A 12,865-nucleotide genomic window follows, 5' to 3' on the forward strand; every position below is an offset into this window, starting at 1 on the left:
TTCTGGGTTTTTGTGACATTATATGCTAGCTTGAAAAATGGGTGTCTGATTATTTCTGGCTTGGTACTCTGCTGACATAATCTAATGTTTTGCTTTTGCTTTTTGAAATCGGACAGTGTGGTTAGATAAAGGAGAGTCTTATCTTTAAAATGCTGTGAAATAGTCATATGTTTGAAAAATTGAAGTTTTTGTATTTTTTGAGGAATTTGTAATTCGCGCCACGCCTATCATTGGATATTGGAGCAGGTGTTCCGCTAGCGGAACGTCTAGATGTAAGTTAATGTATCTAGTGTTTCAACACTATACATAACCATTTCTCTGGCAAACACATTTATTCCACTATACTTTATGTTTTGAATAGTTTATGCATGCCCACTCTAAGACACTATAGTGTGTAGCCCTATAGAGAATATAAACGTTTTGAACCCAGCTAAATATTTATGTATTTATTTTGTTGGGTTCAAAACGTTTATATTCCCTATAGGGCTACACACTATAGTGTCTTAGAGTGGGCATGCATAAACTATATATATATATATTCACAAACGTAGTTTATAACATAGCTATTACTTGCACAAAACACAATATAAATTGTAATACCACAGAAATAAGGAAGTATCCTACCGACAAGGGAGTGGCTTGAGCATACATCTTCCTGCTCCACATACACTTTCTTCGAGGGAATACCTGGTAATACCCAAAGGACTAGGCCTATAGCGCATCTACCTCGCAGAAATACAATATCAACATTTCCTTGCAGATGCTGGTGGAGTGTCAAGTTCTCAAATTAGGTAAGAGGCAAATTCGTAAAACTCAATGTAAGAAGTGTTTTCACAACTGTCAAATGTAGACTTACCCTTCAGGTGTAGGAGACTCAACGGGACGGGACGTTAGCTGCGTCAAGGTATTTCAAGTGATCCGAGTTATTCATTATTGTTTACGGTTCACGCAAAACGAAACTGTTCAAGAGTCGTTTGAAGTCAGTAAAATTATACCGTGAACGTCATATTATTTATTTATTTATTCAAATATGTCATGTCGTGTCTCTAAAATGAAATGTTCAAAACATGAAGACTGAGGACATCATGTGCTTCATGTAACAGATTGATTAACACGTCTTAATGCTAAGAGTCCTTTACCGTTATAGATATATATGAAATACCTTTGGATTCAAGCATTTGAACTTGAGCAACATATTCACAATGTGTGGTATTTCTTCCATTGCATTTGGTACCTGAGTTCAGTTGGAAGATTCTCAATGATTACTGCAAGTCTGTGCAGGTGAAATTGTGGCAAGTACTTCCAGCGCCTGCGTGTATGACGCTGCAGTATGCAACCCTACCTACTCTAAAACAAGTGTTATTGCTATACTGACTCTCTTGTAGAATTGGCAAGTAATACAGGGTTTATCTATCTGTGTTTTGGCTCTGGTTTTGACAAGTGAGGTGGATTACCGCGGTAAAGTTGGTTTGAGATTCGATATTGGTCAGACATTCGGAACTTCAAACTTCTATTGCTCAGGAACGGTTTTAGCTATATACCTCAGGTTAGGCTCTTTATGAAGGAAAAAAGGTGTACAACATTGCACAGGTCTTATTTTCCCGAGTCCGACCCGAGCTTCATAATCACAAGGCAACCGTGTAGGCAGCCGGCTCAAAGTCAATGCAACTAGTTAGGGACCGTCAACAAAGTGCATGATCACAATATTCAAAATCCAATAGCTCTTATACACCAAGTGACTTAGCAACCTCATTTCAACTGTCCATTATTTTTTACATAGAGAGGCAAGTTGCACACCCTTTGGTTTTCTCATAAAATGATACCAAAAGTTTTAACATATATATATTTATTTAAAGAAAAATACTTATTTCAATAACTCCTTGGCCATGTGACCTACGCAGCATAAACCAACATTGTATTGTTCACAGGTTAGGGACACACATCACACATGGTTTTCCTATAAAGTGCTTACACAATTTTATATAAATATTTGAAAATGTCAAATTTCAACAGCTCTCCAACCACATGACTTAACAACCTAATTTCAACTGTCTGTTATTCCTTATATAGAAAGGCATGTTTCACATGCTTTAGTTTTCTCATCAAAAGATTCCATTTAATACAAATTATTTTATTGATAAAAAAGCACTTACAATAAAATTTCTCCTTGACCATGTGACCTAGACTCCTCGAACCAATGTTGATTTTCTGAAATATTGTTACATTATCTTTTACTTGAATTTATTTGTTAAACGTTTGACTTAGAATTCCAATAGGTCCTTGATCACATAACCTAGTCACCGTAAAACCAACTTTGTATTGTTCACAAGTCAGGTATACACATTGCACACCCATAAAGGAAAATATTAGAGCCCAACTCTCTGACTTCCTCAGGTTCACACAACAATAAAACTTTCTGCTCTGCGAAGTTCTGAATAGTATTGTGTTAAATAATTTGTCAAAGTGCAACATTCATCTCTATAGCCTCTCTGTCAACCTTCTTCAATATGTTCAGAATTCTGTAGCTTCAGTGGTCACGCTGAACACCATTTTGGTGTTATCTTACCTTTATGGCTCAATCTGTTTGCAGGCATTCTGATGGGCTGGCAGGGGGGGGGGGTGAGGGAAAAGATAGTGTTCTCTCTACTCTGGGTCCTTATCTGATGTTATGGTATGAAGTAAGGCTGCGGACTGTTGCAGTACAGGCTGTATGCTACTTCTCATTGTCCACGTTGTCTGAATAATTTAAAACCTTTGAATGACCATCGTTGTTCGATCTATCCTTGGATGCTTTATTTCACCGGAAAGTGAAAAACTTCCCTACATCCACACGTAAAACCAGGGAAACCATCACATCTACTCTCCACCAACTCCACTGCTCAGCTACACATCTCTCCATGTCTTGGCTCTTTCTTACCGTTCTGACATGCTTGCACATCGAAATTCCCTGTCACTCACTCTACTCATCTGACTCCAGCGTCCTTATAACCACTAAGACCAGACTCCTGGCCATTGGGGACCTTGTCTTCAGTGCCTTCAGCTCAGCTGGACTCTTCTGAAACTCCTCAAACATCCATTTGAATATTTATAACCATCTCTTCAGACAGCACCTATGTTACCCTCCATTTAGGCCCCCCCAGTCTCCCATTTCTTGTTAGATGTTTTGACTAGAATCAAACATTTTTTTTTACAATATTACTCCAGTGCTAACCTCTGGCTTCCTGTTAAGGCTAGGGCTGATTTTCAAGTTTTTTGTTAAGCTACAAAGCATTACATGTACTTGCTCCAACTTAACTCTCTGATTTGTTCCTGCCGTACATTATGTACCTATGTGTACGCTACGGTCACAAGACGCAGGCCTCCTTATTGTCCCTAGAATTTCAAAGGAAACAGCTGGAGGCAGGACTTTCTCCTATATATCTCCTCTTTTATGGAATAGTCTTGCCGTTCCATGTGAGATAAACAGACTCGGTTTCTAACTTTTAAGTCTTTGCTGAAGACCCATCTCTTCATTAGGTCCTATGGCTCAGGGGTGCGTTAGGTGAACGGCAAGGCATTGGCAAGAGGAACCACTCTTGCTGTCTCTGCTTGGCCGGTTCCCCACTCACTCCTGGGATTCTCTGACCCTATTAAGGAGGCCGAGTCTCTGGCAGTCAGAGACGGCAAGAGTGGTTCCTCCCTATGCCAGGCTTTGTTCACTATACTCGACTCCCTTGGGACTTCCTGTCCGGTTTTGCTCCCCTTTAGGGCTAGTGTAGTGGGGAACATATTCCGGTTTTGCTCCCTTTAGGGCTAGTGTAGTGGGGAACATATTCCCCCTTAGGGCTAGTGTAGTGGGGAACATATTCCCCCTTAGGGCTAGTGTAGTGGGGAACATATTCCCCCTTAGGGCTAGTGTAGTGGGGAACATATTCCCCCTTAGGGCTAGTGTAGTGGGGAACATATTCCCCCTTTAGGGCTAGTGTAGTGGGGAACATATTCCCCCTTAGGGCTAGTGTAGTGGGGAACATATTCCCCCTTAGGGCTAGTGTAGTGGGGAACATATTCCCCCTTAGGGCTAGTGTAGTGGGGAACATATTCCCCCTTAGGGCTAGTGTAGTGGGGAACATATTCCCCCTTAGGGCTAGTGTAGTGGGGAACATATTCCCCCTTAGGGCTAGTGTAGTGGGGAACATATTCCCCCTTAGGGCTAGTGTAGTGGGGAACATATTCCCCCTTAGGGCTAGTGTAGTGGGGAACATATTCCCCCTTAGGGCTAGTGTAGTGGGGAACATATTCCCCCTTTAGGGCTAGTGTAGTGGGGAACATATTCCCCCTTAGGGCTAGTGTAGTGGGGAACATATTCCCCCTTAGGGCTAGTGTAGTGGGGAACATATTCCCCCTTAGGGCTAGTGTAGTGGGGAACATATTCCCCCTTAGGGCTAGTGTAGTGGGGAACATATTCCCCCTTAGGGCTAGTGTAGTGGGGAACATATTCCCCCTTAGGGCTAGTGTAGTGGGGAACATATTCCCCCTTAGGGCTAGTGTAGTGGGGAACATATTCCCCCTTAGGGCTAGTGTAGTGGGGAACATATTCCCCCTTAGGGCTAGTGTAGTGGGGAACATATTCCCCCTTAGGGCTAGTGTAGTGGGGAACATATTCCCCCTTAGGGCTAGTGTAGTGGGGAACATATTCCCCCTTAGGGCTAGTGTAGTGGGGAACATATTCCCCCCTTAGGGCTAGTGTAGTGGGGAACATATTCCCCCTTAGGGCTAGTGTAGTGGGGAACATATTCCCCCTTAGGGCTAGTGTAGTGGGGAACATATTCCCCTTTAGGGCTAGTGTAGTGGGGAACATATTCCCCTTTAGGGCTAGTGTAGTGGGGAACATATTCCCCTTAGGGCTAGTGTAGTGGGGAACATATTCCCCCTTAGGGCTAGTGTAGTGGGGAACATATTCCCCCTTAGGGCTAGTGTAGTGGGGAACATATTCCCCCTTAGGGCTAGTGTAGTGGGGAACATATTCCCCTTTAGGGCTAGTGTAGTGGGGAACATATTCCCCTTTAGGGCTAGTGTAGTGGGGAACATATTCCCCCTTAGGGCTAGTGTAGTGGGGAACATATTCCCCCTTAGGGCTAGTGTAGTGGGGAACATATTCCCCCTTAGGGCTAGTGTAGTGGGGAACATATTCCCCCTTAGGGCTAGTGTAGTGGGGAACATATTCCCCTTTAGGGCTAGTGTAGTGGGGAACATATTCCCCCTTAGGGCTAGTGTAGTGGGGAACATATTCCCCCTTAGGGCTAGTGTAGTGGGGAACATATTCCCCCTTAGGGCTAGTGTAGTGGGGAACATATTCCCCCTTTAGGGCTAGTGTAGTGGGGAACATATTCCCCCTTAGGGCTAGTGTAGTGGGGAACATATTCCCCCTTAGGGCTAGTGTAGTGGGGAACATATTCCCCCTTAGGGCTAGTGTAGTGGGGAACATATTCCCCTTTAGGGCTAGTGTAGTGGGGAACATATTCTGGTTTTGCTCCCCTTTTGGGGCTAGTGTAGTGGGGAACATATTCCCCCCTTAGGGCTAGTGTAGTGGGGAACATATTCCCCCTTAGGGCTAGTGTAGTGGGGAACATATTCCCCTTTAGGGCTAGTGTAGTGGGGAACATATTCCCCTTTAGGGCTAGTGTAGTGGGGAACATATTCCCCCTTAGGGCTAGTGTAGTGGGGAACATATTCCCCCTTAGGGCTAGTGTAGTGGGGAACATATTCCCCCTTAGGGCTAGTGTAGTGGGGGAACATATTCCCCCTTAGGGCTAGTGTAGTGGGGAACATATTCCCCCTTAGGGCTAGTGTAGTGGGGAACATATTCCCCTTTAGGGCTAGTGTAGTGGGGAACATATTCCCCCTTAGGGCTAGTGTAGTGGGGAACATATTCCCCCTTAGGGCTAGTGTAGTGGGGAACATATTCCCCTTAGGGCTAGTGTAGTGGGGAACATATTCCCCCTTAGGGGCTAGTGTAGTGGGGAACATATTCCCCCTTAGGGGCTAGTGTAGTGGGGAACATATTCCCCCTTAGGGCTAGTGTAGTGGGGAACATATTCCCCCTTAGGGCTAGTGTAGTGGGGAACATATTCCCCTTTAGGGCTAGTGTAGTGGGGAACATATTCCCCTTTAGGGCTAGTGTAGTGGGGAACATATTCCCCCTTAGGGCTAGTGTAGTGGGGAACATATTCCCCCTTAGGGCTAGTGTAGTGGGGGAACATATTCCCCCCTTAGGGCTAGTGTAGTGGGGAACATATTCCCCTTTAGGGCTAGTGTAGTGGGGAACATATTCCCCTTTAGGGGCTAGTGTAGTGGGGAACATATTCCCCTTTTGGGGCTAGTGTAGTGGGGAACATATTCCCCCTTAGGGCTAGTGTAGTGGGGAACATATTCCCCCTTAGGGCTAGTGTAGTGGGGAACATATTCCCCCTTAGGGCTAGTGTAGTGGGGAACATATTCCCCTTTAGGGCTAGTGTAGTGGGGAACATATTCCCCCTTTAGGGCTAGTGTAGTGGGGAACATATTCCCCCTTAGGGCTAGTGTAGTGGGGAACATATTCCCCCTTAGGGCTAGTGTAGTGGGGAACATATTCCCCTTTAGGGCTAGTGTAGTGGGGAACATATTCTGGTTTTGCTCCCCTTTAGGGCTAGTGTAGTGGGGAACATATTCCCCCTTAGGGCTAGTGTAGTGGGGAACATATTCCCCCTTAGGGCTAGTGTAGTGGGGAACATATTCCCCTTTAGGGCTAGTGTAGTGGGGAACATATTCCCCTTTAGGGCTAGTGTAGTGGGGAACATATTCCCCCTTAGGGCTAGTGTAGTGGGGAACATATTCCCCCTTAGGGCTAGTGTAGTGGGGAACATATTCCCCCCTTAGGGCTAGTGTAGTGGGGAACATATTCCCCTTAGGGCTAGTGTAGTGGGGAACATATTCCCCCTTAGGGCTAGTGTAGTGGGGAACATATTCCCCTTTAGGGCTAGTGTAGTGGGGAACATATTCCCCCTTAGGGGCTAGTGTAGTGGGGAACATATTCCCCCTTAGGGCTAGTGTAGTGGGGAACATATTCCCCCTTAGGGCTAGTGTAGTGGGGAACATATTCCCCCTTAGGGGCTAGTGTAGTGGGGAACATATTCCCCCTTAGGGCTAGTGTAGTGGGGAACATATTCCCCCTTAGGGCTAGTGTAGTGGGGAACATATTCCCCCCTTAGGGCTAGTGTAGTGGGGAACATATTCCCCTTTAGGGCTAGTGTAGTGGGGAACATATTCCCCCTTAGGGCTAGTGTAGTGGGGAACATATTCCCCCTTAGGGCTAGTGTAGTGGGGAACATATTCCCCCCTTAGGGCTAGTGTAGTGGGGAACATATTCCCCTTTAGGGCTAGTGTAGTGGGGAACATATTCCCCTTTAGGGCTAGTGTAGTGGGGAACATATTCCCCTTTAGGGCTAGTGTAGTGGGGAACATATTCCCCCTTAGGGCTAGTGTAGTGGGGAACATATTCCCCCTTAGGGCTAGTGTAGTGGGGAACATATTCCCCCTTAGGGCTAGTGTAGTGGGGAACATATTCCCCCTTAGGGCTAGTGTAGTGGGGAACATATTCCCCTTTAGGGCTAGTGTAGTGGGGAACATATTCCCCCTTAGGGCTAGTGTAGTGGGGAACATATTCCCCCTTAGGGCTAGTGTAGTGGGGAACATATTCCCCTTTAGGGCTAGTGTAGTGGGGAACATATTCCCCCTTAGGGCTAGTGTAGTGGGGAACATATTCCCCCTTAGGGCTAGTGTAGTGGGGAACATATTCCCCCTTAGGGCTAGTGTAGTGGGGAACATATTCCCCTTTAGGGCTAGTGTAGTGGGGAACATATTCCGGTTTTGCTCCCCTTTAGGGCTAGTGTAGTGGGGAACATATTCCCCCTTAGGGCTAGTGTAGTGGGGAACATATTCCCCCTTAGGGCTAGTGTAGTGGGGAACATATTCCCCTTTAGGGCTAGTGTAGTGGGGAACATATTCCCCTTTAGGGCTAGTGTAGTGGGGAACATATTCCCCCTTTAGGGCTAGTGTAGTGGGGAACATATTCCCCCTTAGGGCTAGTGTAGTGGGGAACATATTCCCCTTTAGGGCTAGTGTAGTGGGGAACATATTCCCCTTTAGGGCTAGTGTAGTGGGGAACATATTCCCCTTTAGGGCTAGTGTAGTGGGGAACATATTCCCCCTTAGGGCTAGTGTAGTGGGGAACATATTCCCCCTTAGGGCTAGTGTAGTGGGGAACATATTCCCCTTTAGGGCTAGTGTAGTGGGGAACATATTCCCCTTAGGGCTAGTGTAGTGGGGAACATATTCCCCTTTAGGGCTAGTGTAGTGGGGAACATATTCCCCCTTAGGGCTAGTGTAGTGGGGAACATATTCCCCCTTAGGGCTAGTGTAGTGGGGAACATATTCCCCCTTAGGGCTAGTGTAGTGGGGAACATATTCCCCTTTAGGGCTAGTGTAGTGGGGAACATATTCCCCCTTAGGGGCTAGTGTAGTGGGGAACATATTCCCCCTTAGGGCTAGTGTAGTGGGGAACATATTCCCCCTTAGGGCTAGTGTAGTGGGGAACATATTCCCCTTTAGGGCTAGTGTAGTGGGGAACATATTCTGGTTTTGCTCCCCTTTAGGGCTAGTGTAGTGGGGAACATATTCCCCCTTAGGGCTAGTGTAGTGGGGAACATATTCCCCCTTAGGGCTAGTGTAGTGGGGAACATATTCCCCTTTAGGGGCTAGTGTAGTGGGGAACATATTCCCCTTTAGGGCTAGTGTAGTGGGGAACATATTCCCCCTTAGGGCTAGTGTAGTGGGGAACATATTCCCCCTTAGGGCTAGTGTAGTGGGGAACATATTCCCCCTTAGGGCTAGTGTAGTGGGGAACATATTCCCCCTTAGGGGCTAGTGTAGTGGGGAACATATTCCCCCTTAGGGCTAGTGTAGTGGGGAACATATTCCCCTTTAGGGCTAGTGTAGTGGGGAACATATTCCCCCTTAGGGCTAGTGTAGTGGGGAACATATTCCCCCTTAGGGCTAGTGTAGTGGGGAACATATTCCCCCTTTAGGGCTAGTGTAGTGGGGAACATATTCCCCCTTAGGGCTAGTGTAGTGGGGAACATATTCCCCCTTAGGGCTAGTGTAGTGGGGAACATATTCCCCCTTAGGGCTAGTGTAGTGGGGAACATATTCCCCCTTAGGGCTAGTGTAGTGGGGAACATATTCCCCTTTAGGGCTAGTGTAGTGGGGAACATATTCCCCTTTAGGGCTAGTGTAGTGGGGAACATATTCCCCCTTAGGGCTAGTGTAGTGGGGAACATATTCCCCCTTAGGGCTAGTGTAGTGGGGAACATATTCCCCCTTAGGGCTAGTGTAGTGGGGAACATATTCCCCTTTAGGGCTAGTGTAGTGGGGAACATATTCCCCTTTAGGGCTAGTGTAGTGGGGAACATATTCCCCTTTAGGGCTAGTGTAGTGGGGAACATATTCCCCCTTAGGGCTAGTGTAGTGGGGAACATATTCCCCCTTTAGGGCTAGTGTAGTGGGGAACATATTCCCCCTTAGGGGCTAGTGTAGTGGGGAACATATTCCCCCTTAGGGCTAGTGTAGTGGGGAACATATTCCCCTTTAGGGCTAGTGTAGTGGGGAACATATTCCCCCTTAGGGGCTAGTGTAGTGGGGAACATATTCCCCCTTAGGGCTAGTGTAGTGGGGAACATATTCCCCTTTAGGGCTAGTGTAGTGGGGAACATATTCCCCCTTAGGGCTAGTGTAGTGGGGAACATATTCCCCCTTAGGGCTAGTGTAGTGGGGAACATATTCCCCCTTAGGGCTAGTGTAGTGGGGAACATATTCCCCTTTAGGGGCTAGTGTAGTGGGGAACATATTCCGGTTTTGCTCCCCTTTAGGGCTAGTGTAGTGGGGAACATATTCCCCCTTAGGGCTAGTGTAGTGGGGAACATATTCCCCCTTAGGGCTAGTGTAGTGGGGAACATATTCCCCTTTAGGGCTAGTGTAGTGGGGAACATATTCCCCTTTAGGGCTAGTGTAGTGGGGAACATATTCCCCCTTAGGGCTAGTGTAGTGGGGAACATATTCCCCTTTAGGGCTAGTGTAGTGGGGAACATATTCCCCCTTAGGGCTAGTGTAGTGGGGAACATATTCCCCCTTAGGGCTAGTGTAGTGGGGAACATATTCCCCCTTAGGGCTAGTGTAGTGGGGGAACATATTCCCCTTTAGGGCTAGTGTAGTGGGGAACATATTCCGGTTTTGCTCCCCTTTAGGGCTAGTGTAGTGGGGAACATATTCCCCCTTAGGGCTAGTGTAGTGGGGAACATATTCCCCCTTAGGGCTAGTGTAGTGGGGAACATATTCCGGTTTTGCTCCCCTTAGGGCTAGTGTAGTGGGGAACATATTCCCCCTTAGGGCTAGTGTAGTGGGGAACATATTCCCCCTTAGGGCTAGTGTAGTGGGGGAACATATTCCGGTTTTGCTCCCCCTTAGGGCTAGTGTAGTGGGGAACATATTCCCCCTTAGGGCTAGTGTAGTGGGGAACATATTCCGGTTTTGCTCCCCTTAGGGCTAGTGTAGTGGGGAACATATTCCCCCTTAGGGCTAGTGTAGTGGGGAACATATTCCGGTTTTGCTCCCCTTAGGGCTAGTGTAGTGGGGAACATATTCCGGTTTTGCTCCCCTTAGGGCTAGTGTAGTGGGGAACATATTCCGGTTTTGCTCCCCTTAGGGCTAGTGTAGTGGGGAACATATTCCGGTTTTGCTCCCCTTAGGGCTAGTGTAGTGGGGAACATATTCCGGTTTTGCTCCCCTTAGGGCTAGTGTAGTGGGGAACATATTCCGGTTTTGCTCCCCTTAGGGCTAGTGTAGTGGGGAACATATTCCGGTTTTGCTCCCTTTAGGGCTAGTGTAGTGGGGAACATATTCCGGTTTTGCTCCCCTTAGGGCTAGTGTAGTGGGGAACATATTCCGGTTTTGCTCCCCTTAGGGCTAGTGTAGTGGGGAACATATTCCGGTTTTGCTCCCCTTAGGGCTAGTGTAGTGGGGAACATATTCCGGTTTTGCTCCCCTTAGGGCTAGTGTAGTGGGGAACATATTCCGGTTTTGCTCCCCTTAGGGCTAGTGTAGTGGGGAACATATTCCGGTTTTGCTCCCCTTAGGGCTAGTGTAGTGGGGAACATATTCCGGTTTTGCTCCCCTTAGGGCTAGTGTAGTGGGGAACATATTCCGGTTTTGCTCCCCTTAGGGCTAGTGTAGTGGGGAACATATTCCGGTTTTGCTCCCCTTAGGGCTAGTGTAGTGGGGAACATATTCCGGTTTTGCTCCCCCTTAGGGCTAGTGTAGTGGGGAACATATTCCGGTTTTGCTCCCCTTAGGGCTAGTGTAGTGGGGAACATATTCCGGTTTTGCTCCCCTTAGGGCTAGTGTAGTGGGGAACATATTCCGGTTTTGCTCCCCTTAGGGCTAGTGTAGTGGGGAACATATTCCGGTTTTGCTCCCCTTAGGGCTAGTGTAGTGGGGAACATATTCCGGTTTTGCTCCCCTTAGGGCTAGTGTAGTGGGGAACATATTCCGGTTTTGCTCCCCTTAGGGCTAGTGTAGTGGGGAACATATTCCGGTTTTGCTCCCCTTAGGGCTAGTGTAGTGGGGAACATATTCCGGTTTTGCTCCCCTTAGGGCTAGTGTAGTGGGGAACATATTCCGGTTTTGCTCCCCTTAGGGCTAGTGTAGTGGGGAACATATTCCGGTTTTGCTCCCCTTAGGGCTAGTGTAGTGGGGAACATATTCCGGTTTTGCTCCCCTTAGGGCTAGTGTAGTGGGGAACATATTCCGGTTTTGCTCCCCTTAGGGCTAGTGTAGTGGGGAACATATTCCGGTTTTGCTCCCCTTAGGGCTAGTGTAGTGGGGAACATATTCCGGTTTTGCTCCCCTTAGGGCTAGTGTAGTGGGGAACATATTCCGGTTTTGCTCCCCTTTAGGGCTAGTGTAGTGGGGAACATATTCCTGGGCCATATGCAACCTTTTATCAAGGTAGTATGTTAGTGGTCTGTGGATTTTGGTTGAGTGGTGTGGGGGTTGTGCTTTGGCATAGTGGGTGGTGTTTATCCTTCCTCATTGGCCCTGTCCGGTAGTACTTTTGGACAGGTCTACAGTGTTGCCCAACCTCCCCTGTCTCAGCCTGCTGTATCTGTTCTGCAATAGTCTATGTGCCGGGGGAGGCAGGGTCAGTCTGTCCTATCTGGTGTACTGTGTGGTCTTAGACATACTCCCTCTGATCCTCATCTATCTCTCTGTTTCACACACACACACACACACACACACACACACACACACACACACACACACACACACACACACACACACACACACACACACACACACACACACACACACACACACACACACACACACACACACACACACACACACACACACACTGATTGATGTATGTTATTGTTGTATGCTGTTGCACATTTCTCATTCTAGGTGAAACCCTCTGCTAAGGTTTCTACCTAGCACCAAATGTGGTTCCCCTATGGGGACAAGTAGAACGTTTCTACCTAGCACCAAATGTGGTTCCCCTATGGGGACAAGTAGAAGGTTTCTACCTAGCACCAAATGTGGTTCCCCTATGGGGACAAGTAGAAGGTTTCTACCTAGCACCAAATGTGGTTCCCCTATGGGGACAAGTAGAAGGTTTCTACCTAGCACCAAATGTGGTTCCCCTATGGGGACAAGTAGAACGTTTCTACCTAGCACCAAATGTGGTTCCCCTATGGGGACAAGTAGAAGGTTTCTACCTAGCACCAAATGTGTTTCC

The 12,865-nt window shown here is 47.3% G+C and overlaps 1 protein-coding gene across 1 annotated transcript in view; it reads left to right on the forward strand.

The window, feature by feature from the left end:
• Positions 1–616: 616 nt before the first annotated feature.
• Positions 617–12,865, forward strand: part of LOC106608317 (protein-tyrosine kinase 2-beta) — a 90,551-nt gene continuing 78,302 nt past the window's right edge. Inside the window, exon 1 of the mRNA XM_045721173.1 lies at positions 617–791. The gene's annotated coding sequence lies outside the window, so the exon portion shown is untranslated. The remainder of the gene's footprint in view (positions 792–12,865) is intronic.

This window comes from Salmo salar, chromosome ssa06, assembly GCF_905237065.1.
Source record: "Salmo salar chromosome ssa06, Ssal_v3.1, whole genome shotgun sequence".
Taxonomy (NCBI): Eukaryota; Metazoa; Chordata; class Actinopteri; order Salmoniformes; family Salmonidae; genus Salmo; species Salmo salar.